This window comes from Trifolium pratense, linkage group LG2 (assembly GCF_020283565.1).
Source record: "Trifolium pratense cultivar HEN17-A07 linkage group LG2, ARS_RC_1.1, whole genome shotgun sequence".
Lineage (NCBI taxonomy): Eukaryota > Viridiplantae > Streptophyta > Magnoliopsida > Fabales > Fabaceae > Trifolium > Trifolium pratense.
In genome coordinates this window covers 1,705,821-1,717,410 of record NC_060060.1, presented here as the reverse complement: position 1 = coordinate 1,717,410, position 11,590 = coordinate 1,705,821, and positions in this window count along the sequence as shown.

The window sequence follows — 11,590 nt, the reverse complement described above, 5'->3', positions numbered from 1 at the left end:
TCAAAGGAAGAAAACCTGATATTTCTTATTTTCATCAGTTTGGATGTACGTGTTACATCTTAAATAACAAAGTCCATCTAAAGAAATTTGATGCTAGAGGTTATAAGGGTATTTTTATAGGATACTCTGAACGCTCAAAAGCATACAGACTGTATATTTCTGAAACACATACTGTGGAAGAAACTATGCATGTCAAATTTGATGACAAAAAGCCTGACCAAGTGTCAGAGCTTGTGGAAGGTTTGTCTAGATTTCAGGTATCAGAGGATCAATATTCAGATATTCCAAACTACTCAGAACATCCATTCTCTGAAGAACCTCTGAACATAATAGTTCCTACAGACTCTGAACAACAAAGAACTGAAGCAACTGCTGAACCTGATGTTGATGAGTCTGAAGATGATGAGCCCCCAAGAAATACTTTCAAATACAAATCATCACATCCAGAGGAACTGATATTAGGCAACAAGGACAGTCCAAGGAAGACAAGATCTCAACTGAGAAATGAGGAATCTTTAGTTGGTCTTATCTCAATGATGGAACCTTCAAAGATTGATGAAGCTCTGAAAGATGATGCTTGGATTGTAGCAATGCAAGAAGAGCTGAATCAATTTCAAAGGAATGATGTGTGGACTCTAGTGCCTAAGCCTTCACACAAGAACATTATTGGAACAAAATGGGTATTCAGAAACAAGCTGAATGAACAAGGTGAAGTGGTAAGAAACAAGGCTAGATTGGTTGCACAAGGTTATAGTCAACAAGAGGGGATTGACTATACTGAAACCTTTGCACCAGTTGCTAGGCTTGAAGCAATCAGGTTACTTCTATCTTATGCAGTTAATCATGGAATAACTTTGTATCAAATGGATGTTAAAAGTGCTTTCTTAAATGGTTTTATTTCTGAAGAAGTGTATGTTAAGCAACCCCCTGGTTTTGAAGATATCTCAAATCCAGAACATGTTTTTAAATTGAAGAAATCACTATATGGTCTGAAACAAGCTCCAAGAGCTTGGTATGATAGACTCAGTAATTTCCTTCTTGAAAAGGGTTTTGAGAAAGGGAAGGTTGACTGCACACTCTTTAGAAAAACAACCAAAGAAGATATTTTAATCATTCAAATTTATGTTGATGATATTATCTTTGGTTCAACTAATGCTTCTTTGTGCAAGAATTTTTCTAAGATAATGCAGGATGAATTTGAAATGAGCATGATGGGAGAATTGAAGTTCTTTCTTGGAATTCAAATCAATCAGAAGAAGGAAGGAACTTATGTTCATCAATCAAAATACACCAAAGAACTTCTGAAGAAATTCAACCTAGATGACTGCAAGATAATGAACACTCCTATGCACTCAACTACCAACATGAGCAAGTCAGAAGATGAAGGAAAAGTAGACCAAAAGGTCTACAGAGGTATGATTGGTTCCTTACTCTATCTGACAGCCTCTAGACCAGATATTTTATTCAGTGTTTGCTTATGTGCAAGATTCCAGTCAGATCCTAGAGAGTCTCATCTTACAGCTGTAAAGAGAATCTTTAGGTATCTGAAAGGAACAACTAATCTTGGACTTCTCTATAAGAAATCCAATGATTATGTGCTAAATGGATTCTGTGATGCTGACTATGCTGGAGATAAAATTGAAAGAAAATCCACAAGTGGCAATTGTCAATTTGTTGGTGAAAACCTTATCTCCTGGGCTAGTAAAAGACAAACTACTATAGCTTTGTCTACAGCAGAAGCAGAATACATTTCAGCAGCTAAGTGTTGCACACAACTACTCTGGCTAAAATATCAGTTAGAAGATTATCAGGTAAGCAGTAACAATATTCCTTTATATTGTGATAATACTGCAGCCATTCATTTATCTAAAAATCCTATCCTACACTCAAGAGCCAAACATATTGAAATCAAACACCATTTTATCAGAGATTATGTTCAGAGAGGCATTATAGATATTAAGTTTGTTGATACTGAAAATCAATGGGCTGATATATTTACTAAAGCTTTATCTGTTGAAAGATTTGATTTTATAAAGAAACATCTGAACATGTTTTCAATCTCTGAATAAAAAAAAAAAAAATTTTTTTGGCAATTAAAGTGTAAGAGGTTATGTATATCAGAACTTATGATTCAGATCATCTGAAACACAAGCTCTGAAGTACCTAACTCTGATAGAGAATTTTAAATATCTCAGAGGCTCTGAACTATTTAAGTGGGAAACGTTTAGTATTCACTGCTGAACAGTTGTCCATTAAAATAGCAGTTACCGAGTAAATTTCTGCACGTGGTCTACGTGTGTCAGGTAGTGGGTGGTTAATGATGATTTTTGGTATTCAACTTTCTGTCAATTAGCGTAACTTCCCAAATTTGCTATTTTCATGTTAACTGTACTCATTTAAATAAACTTACACAATACACTTGCACACTATTCACTTTCACAACCTACACTTTCATATTCTCTCTAAACCTCCAACACACTTTCTTTCTCTCTCGTTAGTTTTCCAAACCCTACCCTAATCTTCAACAATGGCCGGACCTTCGTCATCTTCTTCAACAAAGATTCCACCGTTTATGTTCAAGAATCTTCAGATTGTTGGGAACGAGATGGAGTTTCCTGAATCTGAACTCTGCTTTCTGTCTGAGAAGATTGTGGACTTTGATAGTTTGTCTGCCAATGGTTTTGAAGTTAAGCAGTACTTTACATCACAAGGATGGGATAAGTACTTCGACATGCTTAACGGTCCTATCTACCCAGACTTGCTTAAGAAATTTTGGATGAAAGCAAGAGTGTTTGATAAACATGAAGCAAAGAAGGAAGAAATTGCTGCTATTGAGAGGAATCCTAGTCTGAAGGGTAAAACTAGGAAGGAAATGGGCTTGCTGGAATTTACAGGTGTTCAGATTAGGTCTAACATATGTGGGATGAATATGGCTTTCTCACCAATTCATTTCAATGCTCTCCTTGGTCTACCTAACTCTGGGATAGAGTTAGATGCTTTTGAAAAGGATACCAGATATAGAGATGATCTTCTGCATCTCATCTGCACTGACTTTAAGCTGAAAGGGAAAGTCAAAGGATTGACTGACGAGTGCAGAGTGATGTTCAAGATAATCCTTGCTTCTATCAGTCCAAGAGTTGGAGGGACTGATACAATCTCCTGGACGCATCGTCATTTGTTATATTTCCTTCTGACAAGGAAGAAAGTTAATCTTGGAGATTACTTTTTTGAACGGATTTGTGAAGCAATTTTTGCAAGTAAGACTCAGAGGAAAACTACTATAGTTTATCCCAGGTTGTTGTCAGACCTTCTATATCAAGGTCACGTGGTTCAGAACCTGCAGAAGTTCCACCCAGAATTGGTTCAGAAGAAGTTTTATCCAGAGATTCTGAATGCTAGTTTTCTATCCAAGATGCGTTTGATTGCATCTAAGCCTGTTGCTCCTCCTCAAGAATTCTCTGTTAGGCTTGAAGATCGTCTGTACATTGAAGGCTACCCTGTTATTTCTGAAGCTGATGCTGAGCATGTAATTCAGGACTACTTAGAAGTGCTCAGAGGAGAAGGTTTTATTGTTGATAGGAGTATGGTTCCAAAGGCTCCTGCAAACCAGTATAACCCTTCTAGGAAGCAAAAGAGAAAGGCTGTAGCTCAAGATGATCTACCTAAGCCAGATCTTTTGGCTCAAAAGAAAGTTAAAGTTGAACAATCTATGACTGAGCAAAGGACTAAGAGAAAACATGAAGAATCTGCTACCAAGGCTACTGAAGAAGCTTCAAAAGAGCCTGTTGTTGTTGAAGTATCCAGCTCATCTGAAGAGACTGAGTCAGAAGATGAGACTGAATCTGATGAAGAGACTCTGGCTGCAAGTTTGAGGAAAAGACCTGCTCCTACTCCTAAAGGTAAAGCATTAAGGCAAGGATTTGCAATGCTTTGGATGGTGCTGCTGAGGAAATTAAGGCTGTGGTTGGAAGAAGAGACTTGGATGTGATAAGCTTCATGAGGAAAAGTCTGGCTAGGGCTGAGTTGAAGAGGATTACAACTTTCAATCATGCTGAATCTGAACGTGCTAAGCTGGAAGCACTTGCTGCTGCTGAACATCGTCTGAATGCTTTTAGAGTCTGTTGGATAGACTCCAAGCTGTTTCAGAGTCTTGAAGCTCAGAGGTCTGAGTCTGAAAGGTTAGAAGAAGCTGCTGCAAGAGTTGCCTAGTTGGCAAATGAGTTGCAACCAGAGGACATTTCAGAGGATGATGTGCTTGCTTTTCAGAATCAAGAGGATGTGCTGATGATTGATTATCCAGAGGAAGGTGAACCCTCTGATAAAGGCAAGGCACCTTTGGTTGAAGAACAAGCGCCTTTGGTTCAAGATCAAGCTCTTGTGGTGGTTAATCAGTTGCAGATCTTTCAAGAAGCCCTAAGGGAACAACAGGAAGGTTTGGAAAGGCAAAGAGCTGCTCACCAAACATTGGAAACCAAGGTGGATGGTTTAGTTTCCAATGTGGGATCCTTGAACGACAAATTTGATCAACTCTTAGCTTTCCTTAAGAAACCCTAGGACTCTAAGCACTTGTTTTAAGCTGTGTTTTGTTTTTCTTGTTACCTTCTGAACAATTTTATTTGTCTGGTTTTTATTTCAAGCTGTTTTGTTTATGTTGTCTTTACTTAGTCTGCAAAAATTTCTTATTTTGGTTATGTGGTTTGTTATTTTTTTGGTTTGTGCAAATTTTCTTTGATAAATAAGATCATAAGAACACAAGATGCTTTTAAAACGAAAATCTTTACTATTGATCTAACCATGTTGAGTACATTGGTAAAAAGAAAAAGAAAAAGACAACCTAATCCTAATCAGATGGATAATACTCAGAAGAAATCTCAGATTTCTCCTCAGCATCCTCTGATGAAATCTCTATAGGATCTGGGTTTTGCTCTTCTTCTTCTTGTTCTTCTTCTGGAACATAGCTAGCCAAGAACTCAACATAGTCAGCATCATCTTCATTCTCTTCAGCTTCAGAATCTGATGAGATGATTATTATCTCAGCATCTTGCGGTTTCTTGTTGTCTTCTTTATCTTTCTCATCTTTTTCGCGTTGTTCGTCTTCTTTCCTTCTCCGAAACTCTGCAATGCGTAAACTAAACCTTTTCATTTTTCCTAATCTCTCTTGTTTTACTCGTTTATTCTTGTTTTTCCGTGAAGCAGGCATGTTAACTCGTTCACCTTTTTATACACTTTTAAGCGCGTTGTTTTCTGTCTTTGAAATAAATTCACCTTTGTAACAACCACTCTTCTTCTTTGACTGTCTTGGTTATATAAATTTACTTTTTGATAATGACAAAAGGGGGAGTAGTTACGCATTAATTGATAAGTGATATGTTTCAAAACTGAAACCACGCCTTTTATCTCGCTTTTATCCGTTAAGTTAAAAGTTGTTACTTTTAAGTTGTTTTACGTATTTCAAGGTGGAGACTAAGTTAGTTGAAACTGAAATAAATTTCATAAGTAAGGATAAGTTAAGAGTGCAATTTTAACTTAGCCTTATGAGACTTAGGGGGAGAGCTTGCAAACCTCTCACTCTGAAGAAAGATATGAAATTTGTTTTATTTCAAACCATCTTAATCTTATACTAAATTAAAATATCATGGATAAAACATAAAGTTCAGACTTTATGGAGTATCAATCTTAGGGGGAGCTTGCAAACCTCATAAACCTAAGAGAAACATGATAAGTTAATTTAACAACAATTGTCAATTAATACTGATGTTTGTCATCATCAAAAAGGGGGAGATTGTTGGAACAAAATTGATTTAAAAGTTAGCCCCTAAACCTCTTAAGGTTTTGATGATAACAAAGTATTAATAAACAATTGGAAGGACTAAAAATTTATTTTAAGTGTGCAGATATAATGCTCTGAATAAACCTTCAGAAGATGTGTGTTCAGAAGTTCACGCGCTCAGAAGATGTTAGACTTCAGAAGTTACAACATTCAGAGGATGAAGACTTCAGAACTTCTTGACTGACTACAAGCTTCATCAAACTCTGAAGAGCTTCTTGAAATCTGTGAAGATTCTCCTTGCAAGTCAACTCTTCTACCAATGAAGAAAAGGACCTTTCAAGCCTGATCAGTTCAGCTACTCTCGGTTTGTCTGTCCTCACTTGAGAACGTGGGTCTTCAGAATTGTTAGCTGAATAAGGAAAGTCCACTCTGCAGTAGTCAAAGTATCTGAAACTCTTACTCAGTTTAGATACAAACAAACTGCATCAAGACAGACTGCTTGAAGACAAAAGATTATCAACTCCAACGGTTCTTTTTACAACGACTCTTTTCTAGTGGTATATATATACTAGAAGAATCAGCTACAACTATTACAAAATTATTAAGGATTGAACGTGCGCTGAACAAACTCTGAACTCTGCGATATACAAGCTCTGAACCTCTGTTAAGTGTTTTTGCACTTTAGTCTAATACTCTGTACTCTTTGTATTGGCTCTCATTAGGTTCTGTTAAGAGCATTTGTATATTGTTATATACTTTTCTGTTACTTGAGAAACTTAAGCTTGTGTGCTTAAGTGTAAAGTCTTAAGCTTGTGTGCTTGAGCATTGTTGAGAAGTCTCTTGCTTGTGTGCTTGAGCAGGTGTAATCTTGTGTGATTATAGTGAACTCCCTTGGAAGTGCAAGGGGACTGGACTACTCTCGTTTTGTGAGAGGAACCAGTATAAATTGCTTGTGTGATCTCTCTCTCTCTCTCTCTCTATCTTGTTATTATTTGTGTTATTTATCCGCTGCTAACTTAGTTGAGTTAAGAACTTGAAAAAGTTTTAACTTAGCTAAAACACAATTCAACCCCCCCCTTCTTGTGTTTTCACACCTTCATAGTATAGTAATTCCTAATAACTAGGGTGTTTAAATAGGCCAATTCTAACATGCACAAGTGGTGCATATGGTGTATGGTGCACAAATTAATGATATCTTTATGACGAATACAAATTTTACAAAATTTACCGTTAGTTTATACAATATTTGTTATACATGTCAAATTTTAAAAAATTGAAAATCATATGATATGTCATTGAGGCCCATCAAGATTAATGGTTTATGAGCTTTTATTAAATACCGTTAATTTTGATGGATCTCAATGATATATCATATGATTTTCAATTTCTTTAAAATTTGACATGGATAATCTATATGATACAAACTTTCAATCCAATGATGGATTTTGTAAAATTCATATTCTTTATAACGATATTATTAACTTGTGCATCATGAAATACATGATGCATTTGTTCATATTAGTCAAAGCCGTTTAAATATATGCTGATCTAAACTAAAATTGCAAACTTTTTTTTTGTTTACAATGAGATGAGAATCGAACCCATAACCTATAGCGTACTACCCAAACCCCTCACCACTAGACTAAATCTAGTGGCTTAATTGCAAACTCATTTTAAAAAAATTAAAAATGATAAAAAAATTTGAATATTTTTAATGTATTTAAATATCTTTTTATAAAAAATATTGGATTGAATCCAATTTTAGATTATTTTTTGAAATAAGTCATCAAGAACAAAGTTACAAATAAGTCAATCCAAAACAAAGCAAAGGGTTAAAAATTCATAGACTAAAAACTCAATCGAAGTTTTTGAGTTTCGCCTTGAACCACCACCAAAATGAAATTGATCGAATTTGGGAAATTGCTAGATCCGCATCAAAAAAATTATTATTAAAATAATAGTCATTTGTGAACCCTCCAGATGATACATATAGTCATTAGTACTTTAGGAAACGAGCATGTAAACCGCTAAACTGTTGGGCCTGAACAACATGATTATCATGTAAAACACTTTGCACACTTAGCCATTAAAGAACACTTCACCACACCTTATGGGACAAATCACATACAAAGAACAGATGTGATAACGTTTCATTAGAACCACAACCGAGAACACAATGTTGGGCATCAATATTCAGAATGCCTCTTTTAAAGAGATTATCATGAGTTGGAATCCAATTCGCCAATAAACGCCACACAAACACCGACACCTTTATCGACATAGTTTATTCCAAATCAAAGCAACAAACTAAATTCAACTCCAACTCCACATCCTCCTCTCTACGAGTTAAAGATTGCTAAGCACCCTTGACCCCAAAAAAAAAAAATCTGAATGTTGGAACCTCTTAAGCCATTTATCAAGAACATTAGATTGCAAAACCAAATTATTTAAAAGACCTTTCAAACAACTCCTCCTTCCACACAAACAACGAACACCTCCAACTCCACCCTCCACCACCCACGTCCCTACCCCTCCGGCACATCTCACCACTGTCACACCCTGCTCCATAAAAAGACCAACTAACCTAGAAAATCGATCATGCAATGACACCTTTTCCTCCAACTAAGGATCATCCCAAAACAAAGAGTCATCACCATTGCCCATTAGAAGTGAATTAAGTAATCAAATTAAATAATCAAATTAGTTCCTAGTAGAAGGTAATCAAGTTAATATTATTTTTTTAATCATAACATGTACGAAAATTTCACCATAATTTAACTGTAACTAATTTTCTTTTAAGACTTGTTTGGACACATGAGATAATTAATTTCTATCATTTCAATTCAAGTTTTTCCGTACATAGATTTGATCAAAAAATTTGACCACTTATTCAAGAAACCTAAATTATTAATTTTTTTTGGGTACAAAAGGGGCCTAAGCCAAAGCAAAGAAACAAAAACTAAACAACAATAGCTCTAGGGGTAGAAATCCCCATAGTATCCGCTAATAACAAATTCCGCAAGCTAACATGGCACTGATCATAAATTCGAAGCCCATAGTCATGCTCACAACCCATGTTGGCAAGAGCATCATCAACACAAGCATTTGCCTCACGATACGAATGACACACTTTGATCTCCCACTTCAAAGCTAGCAGCCGACGAATTTCCTTGATAAGCCTCCACCCCATTACACTACCATTCTTTGTGTTATTTAGAGTCTGAACAACAATCCGAGAGTCTACACGAACCATTCACTTTGTGATGCCCCTTTCATGCGCCAATAGGAGACCGTCGAAAACTCCCCATAGCTCCGCTAAGTATGCATGACACCTTCCCAAGTTTCTGAAAAAGCCACTAATCCATTGCCCATGGGAATTTCTAAGAATCCCTCCACACCCAGCTGCGCCTCCATTCTTACTCGAACCATCTGTGTTTAATCTTGTTGGAGACGTTCACAAGCCTTATCCCTCATCTCTTCCACTTGTTATCTTCTCAATTCCAATTTTTTATTATAGTCAATTTATTATTCTTTTTCTTTCTTTAATGTCTAATAATCAAGGTTTTAAATCACCATTGCATTACAAGTATTGTTGTGCAGCAGAGTGAGAGAGGGTAAGACCGTAGATAGAAGACAAATCTCATAAGGAATGTATTTGTTAAACGATTGTACAAAGCACGCACCACCATGGAAGCAAAGGAAAAAGATTTTTTTATTATTCACCGAATGAATGGAATAACGGAGTTAAAATTTGAGTTGGGTAAATAACACGTGTCGCTTTCTGATAAGAGAACAGACCAACAGTACCCTAGGGTACTGTATATAAGTTTTCTCAAAAAAATAAATCCTAAGATATCGATAATCATACGCAACTCACCAATAAAATTAGTACTTTTAAGTTGAAGGATTGTTAATTGTGGGTGGACCGCAATATTTAGAATCCAATACTCATTTCAAATATGTTTATGTAAACTAAATTAAATATAATCATTCACGTGAACATAATTCAGTTGATAAGAGTATTATATATATATATATATATATATATATATATATATATATATATATATAGGCTTAAACACATAATATTATACTTATTTATGAATTTATAACTATTATGTTACTTGACAATAGAAAAATATTACCACATACTCACTTTGAGTAGGAGTACACAAACTAATTAGTTCACATATGACCCGTAAATTTTATATTCTAGATTTTATATATGCAAACTCAGTTCAAATATGTTTAAAAATTTAATTAAAACGTACTGTTTGTAAAGTTTCTAGATCTCATGCAAATTTAGTTCAAAAACATTTACCAACTTCAATCTAAAAGAAAAAATAAACGTGTTGTAAGACCATATGATAAAATATGTCATGCACAATATAGTATTTGCGGTTGCATTTGCTGAGTTTGGTGTTCACAAATTGCTCTTTAGCCTCATATATGAAAAAATACTTTGCCATTGTCTCTCCGGTTAAGAACTCAATTGATTTACATGGATTTCACCATCGAGTTCAGAATGATATTCAATTTCTTCAACAACTTTGGAGTGATGCATAGAATAAAGATAAGATGGGATCGAGTTGATGTAACTTCAAATGAAGATGAATTCAAGAAGCCGACTTATTTTGACCTAGTCCCTTTATTTATTTTTTTCTTAAATAAATTTTTAGCTTATAAAGAAAATGTATATAGTAATGACACTAGATTTCTCCTGTTTGATTATCTTTAAAATACAAACTTCAAAACATGAACAACATTAAAAAATATTTGTCAATTACACTAATTTAAGTAATAATAACTAGATACAAAGTTTAAATTAAATGAAGATGTTTCTAAATTATATATATTTATGTGCGGATTTTTCGCTAAACTTGGAGTCTCTTCAGATGTCAACTTTTTGACTCATGCTTCTCCTTCAGAAGTGTTTGTTATCTTCTTAGAAACGAAGCATGAGAATCTTTTTTCTTTATAAATAAGTTTTCTTTTTAGTTTGATTTCTTCCTTTTATTGTTTCCTTACCAATTTTTTTTCCTTTCTAAATGTGATTTGTTATTTTTTTTTATATGCATTATATTATTATTAATATAAAGTAAATGGTGCATGCACTTAGTCATTATACGGCGCATTGACATGTTTAAACTTTAAACAACTACCAATATATTTAGACTGAGAAGTTAGAATCTAAGCACAGACTAATCTCATTTTTAAATTATATGTAGTGTGTTTGTTGTTCCAATTGTTGTTCCAATACAATTAGTATTGCATAAACCAACCGCTAACCTTTTTTTATATGGGAGAAAAGACAAAATGTATGATTGTATAATTAATTAATTTAATTGCAAATGTACTATTGGTTTAATTAATTTGATTTCTTGAAAGTTAGCTTGCATACATCAGAACTCAATAAATTTTTAAGCAAGAAAAATGTAATTACTCAAACTTTTTGCATTATATACTAGTAAAAGATTCATGCATTCACACGGGTCATGTAACATGTCGGATAAATTTTTTTTTAACAAATTAAAATGGATTATATTAATACCAATGGAGTGTTCTTACTAGTACAAGGTGTGCCAAAAAGAACCTTAAAAGATTACACAGTCAACACAAAATCAAAAACATGTTGATAACTATATCATTAATTTTCTGGTAAAATATAAAATTTAACAATTTTTTTGGACAGGTTAGATTTGCAGGTTTACGAACTTAAAATCATAAAACCTATTATTCGAACTAAGTCATTATGAATCTAAATTGTCTGGTTCGAATTCAACTCGAACTTGAACGAGTTCGGATAAAATGTGAGATTAA